At 56.5% G+C, this 4,902-nt stretch overlaps 2 non-coding genes across 2 annotated transcripts in view; both read left to right on the top strand.

The window, feature by feature from the left end:
- Nucleotides 1-3,966: 3,966 nt before the first annotated feature.
- LOC118516133 lies at nt 3,967-4,124 on the top strand. Its single transcript, XR_004907706.1, has one exon. It is a non-coding gene; the product is annotated as a 5.8S ribosomal RNA (ribosomal RNA).
- Nucleotides 4,125-4,592: 468 nt separating this feature from the next.
- The window catches only part of LOC118516129, a 4,266-nt gene continuing 3,956 nt past the window's right edge, over nt 4,593-4,902 (top strand). The window contains exon 1 of the ribosomal RNA XR_004907702.1: nt 4,593-4,902. This exon is cut by the window's right edge and continues 3,956 nt beyond it. This is a non-coding gene — a ribosomal RNA (large subunit ribosomal RNA).

Raw genomic sequence — 4,902 nt, 5'->3', positions numbered from 1 at the left:
GCCTTCAATTCCGCAGACTGGCAGGCCATAGCCACTGGCGCTGCAGACCAAGGAGTGCCCTCAGGACTGCGCAGCATCCTGCAGGAGTACTTCTCCGACCGTGAGCTGACGTATGATACCAGCTCCGGTCCGGTAACACGCCGAGTAACGGCAGGTGTTCCGCAGGGGTCATTCTGGGCCCCACCCTGTGGAATATCCTGTACGACGGCGTGTTCGGAGTGCAGCTGCCGGAAGGTGCATCCGTCATCGGCTGCGGACGACCTGGCAGTACTCGCCAAGGGGTGTACACCGGAGGAAGGCGGCAGTGTAGCGGAGGAAGCTTGTGCAGCGATTTCCGCCTGGATGGAGCAACATCGGTTGCAGCTGGCCCCGGAAAGACGGAGATCGTCCTCATCTCCAGTCTGCGTCGGGGCCACCCAGCGGTGCCCGTAGTGATCAACGGCGTCGAGGTCCGCTCGAAAGCCGGCGATACGCTACCTCGGGGTCATGCTTCACGACCACCTCTCGTGGAAGCCACACGTCGAGAAGGCCACCGCAAAGGCACTCCGTGTGGTGAAGCTGGCCACCGGCGTGATGTCCAACCACGCCGGACCGAGGATGGCTAAACGTCGGCTGCTGGCAGCAGTGGCGGACTCGGTTGGTGCGATACGCGGCAACCCATCTGGGCGGAGGCGGTGAAGTTCCAGTGGTGCAGGCGGAAACTGGAGCAGCTGCAGCGACCTTTGGGCGAAAGGCGTCGCCAGGACCTTCCGTACCGTCGCTTACGACACGGCGGTAGTGCTGGCTGGCCTGGTCCCGCTACACCTGCAGGTGGACGAGATCGCGCGGTGCTATACCAGGCATCAACGGGCGTTGCAGAGGCGGGTGCTGATAGACAAGGAGGTCATCAAGCGGCTGGAGCACTCGGCAACCATAAGACAGTGGCAGACATCGTGGGACCAGGATGCCGCTCATCCGACCGCGAGCAGGTTCCTGCGATGGGCTCACCGCGTGCTGCCGGATATTGCCGGCTGGTAGGTAGGAAGCACGGCGAGGTTGATTTCTTCCTTAGCCAGGTACTCTCCGGACATGGCTTCTTCCGGGAGTACCTACATGCTATGGGTTTCACCTCTGCCCCGACCTGCCCCTTCTGCGCTGACAACACCGTGGAGTCGGCAGAGCACGTGGTGTTCCACTGTCCGAGGTTCGCCGACACGAGAGTGCAGTTCTTGACGGACGCGGACGGCGTCGTCATTTCCCCCGATGAGCTGGAGCGTTTTCTGCTGTCGAGCCCGGAGGCTTGGCAGCGAAACGGCCACGCAACACGGCGGATCTGCAGCTTTCTACAACAAAGGTGGCTGGAGCAGCAGGTTGCCGAAAACGCGGCCATCGCTGGCGGGATCGTTTCCGCCATGAGCTGGCGGAAACGCGTTCGGCAACAGGTCCGCCGTGAAGCCAGAAACGCTGGCCAACGGCGAAGACGCCGGCAACGGCAGACATCCGCCATCGGGGAGATGGACATGGACCAACACAGCACCCGTCCAATCAGCAGCAGGAGAGGCAAACGCCCAGTTCGGCCCGAACGGGTTCCGCCATCGGCCGAAGTGTTACTTCGTCGTCGGCTAAGGCGGAACCACGCAGCGGGGAAATACCGCGCCCAATTACGCGCGGTACATTGCCGCCATTGCGTTCGGGCCGAACTCCGCCGAAGCAGAGCACCGCCGACGGAGGAGGAGCTAGCCCGACGACGGGCCAACAGGCGCGCGCGAGAACGCCAACGCCGCCACGAGCGACAGGATCGCCATCGCGGCTTAATGTCGGCCGACGTAGAAGCCGCCATCGCGACCACCAACACGTCTACGCGTTGAGTGGGAGCGGTTACGGCCGAAACGATCGGCCAGTCAGCGAGCGTGCGAAAAACACGACCGGCGAGACCGGCATTTTGGCCGTCTCCGCTTTGTGCGGTCGTTCGTTCTAGCACAGTCGGGCGAGAGAGAGCGCGCGTAGCGCTCGGTTCGGGTACGTTTCGGCATTTTGCGTCGTCCGCTTGTGCGGATGTTCTAACCCGACCGGCAGTAGGAGAGAGAGCGTGCGCGTGCACTGTGAGAGCTAGGTCCGTCTTGTTCGTTACGTTTTGTGCGGATGTCTGTTCTGTCCCACCGTAAGCGTCAAAGTGTTAGCGTGATTATGTGTGTGCATGTGTGTGTGCGTACATACTCATCGTTAGTATAGGAAAAAATGGAGACTCGACGAACCGCGGGCACGCCCGCTTCGTTAATGTTAGGTGTGTAAATGTAAGTCCTTCATTTTTAATGTTGCGTTTACGATTAGACTAGGCGGGGGCGCGTGCCCTTACTAAATGTAGTCAGGGACGCCATTGCAGCCGGTGGCTACGCCCTCCGTCGGGAAGGCCGCCGGCAATGGAGAGGTTTATTCGTTTTATAATTGTTCATGCGTGTTTCTGTATCGTTTATTGTTATAAATAAGTAACGCGGCAAAACTTTTATAAATTTAAATGAATAAACGAATGCAATTTAAAAAAAAAAAAGAAGTGGAGCTTGCGGCTTAATTTGACTCAACACGGGAAAACTTACCAGGTCCGAACTTATCGAGGTAAGACAGATTAAGAGCTCTTTCTCAAATTTAAGGGTAGTGGTGCATGGCCGTTCTTAGTTCGTGGAATGATTTGTCTGGTTAATTCCGATAACGAACGCGACTCAAACAAGCTAACTAGAACGCTGTCAGCAGTGTGCCTCCGGGCGCACCTGACGTTACGGGGCGGCGGCGCCTTCGCGGGCGGTCGTCGCACTAGTTTGCCCTGCTTAGCGGGACAACTTGTGTTTAGCAAGGTGAGAGTGAGCGATAACAGGTCCGTGATGCCCTTAGATGTTCTGGGCTGCACGCGTGCTACAATGTGGGCAGCAGCGTGTTCTCGCCAATAGGCGCCCCCATTCCGAGAGGAACGGGAAATCACCCAAATGCTCATTTAGTTGGGATTGGGGACTGCAACGGTCCCCATGAACCTGGAATTTCTAGTAAGTGCTAGTCATTAGCTAGCGCTGATTACGTCCCTGCCCTTTGTACACACCGCCCGTCGCTACTACCGATGGATTATTTAGTGAGGTCTCTGGAGGCATACCTTCCGCGGTTCCTTCGTGAGCTGCAGTTGGCACGGCCGAAGTTGACCGAACTTGATGATTTAGAGGAAGTAAAAGTCGTAACAAGGTTTCCGTAGGTGAACCTGCGGAAGGATCATTACCGATCAAACAAGTCCGGGAGTGAGGTTGCCAAACGCATCGTCGGCATCACATGCTGACGCGCACGCTACAACCACAAGATGGTGTAGCACACTTGGTAGAGTTGAGCGAAAGCAACTCTTTCAAAGGGATACACATACCACTGCCTCGGCGAAGGTCAGTAAAGATGCACACTTTGGTAGTACCGGGTACCTTATACACTGACTGATTGTCGTGTCACAACGGGGTGATCGACAGTCGCACTTTGGCGTGCTCGGCTCCGCAACCGTCGGGGCCGTGGGCGCCTGCAGTGTGGTACTAGGGAACCAGAGTTGTGTGTTGGTTTGTGTATAATGGACATATCATTACCGATCAAACAAGTCCGGGAGTGAGGTTGCCAAACGCATCGTCGGCACAATATGCTGACGCGCACGCTACAACCACAAGATGGTGTAGCACACTTGGTAGAGTTGAGCGAAAGCAACTCTTTCAAAGGGATACACATACCACTGCCTCGGCGCAGGTCAGTAAAGACGCACACTTTGGCAGTACCGGGTACCTTATACACTGACTGATTGTCGTGTCACAAAGGGGTGATCGACAGTCGCACTTTGGCGTGCTCGGCTCCGCAACCGTCGGGGCCGTGGGCGCCTGCAGTGTGGTACTAGGGAACCAGAGTTGTGTGTTGGTTTGTGTATAATGGATGCATGGACTTCGGTTCCATTCATCAACTAGTTCGGTGTGTACGTTAAACCCTAGGCAGGGGATCACTCGGCTCATGGATCGATGAAGACCGCAGCTAAATGCGCGTCAGAATGTGAACTGCAGGACACATGAACATCGACACGTTGAACGCATATGGCGCATCGGACGACTCAACCCGACCGATGCACACATCCTTGAGTGCCTACCAAGTTATCTCAACACTCTAACCAAACTGACCGTCCTGACCCCATCATAGGGGGGTAGGCTGTCGCAGCATGGCGTGCTCGGATCCGCATCCTTGTCGGGACCGTGGGCGCTGAAAGTGAGAGTGCTAACACAGAGAGACATACGAGGTATGGTACACAAACCTAAACATACACACACATGTGAGCATGGGTGAAGAGCGAGCGCGCGTCAAGTCGCACGGTTCGACCTCTAGTATCAACCAACGGATGTATCCACCACAGCATATAAGGTTATCACCAATTGCACGGGGACTTCCACCGGTTGGCTCGGGTCGAGTAACACTTGCGGCCCAACGCGCTCGTATCTTTCCTCGCATCCAGTTGCAGTCGCGAGACGTGCTCACGCCGTGTGGGTGAATGAGGTTAGCACGACAGGGGTGATTTATCACCGCTTCTCCCGTCGCATCATTGTGACAGTGGAGTCTGTAGGCCTCAAGTGATGTGTGACGACCCTCAGAATTTAAGCATATTAATAAGAGGAGGAAGAGAAACCAACCGGGATTCCCTGAGTAGCTGCGAGCGAAACGGGAAGAGCTCAGCACGTAGGGACGACGAGGGGGCCTCGTCTGTCCGATGCCGTGTACTGGACCGGTCCGTTATCTGCTACGCACGGTGCAAACAGTTCAAGTCTAACTTGAAGGTGGCCCATTATCCCACAGAGGGTGATAGGCCCGTAGAACGGCACAGGACTGTGGTGGCAGACGGCCGGCTCCATGGAGTCGTGTTGCTTGATAGTG

Source organism: Anopheles stephensi, unplaced genomic scaffold (assembly GCF_013141755.1).
Source record: "Anopheles stephensi strain Indian unplaced genomic scaffold, UCI_ANSTEP_V1.0 ucontig232, whole genome shotgun sequence".
NCBI lineage: Eukaryota > Metazoa > Arthropoda > Insecta > Diptera > Culicidae > Anopheles > Anopheles stephensi.
This window is presented reverse-complemented; position numbering and strand designations above follow the sequence as displayed.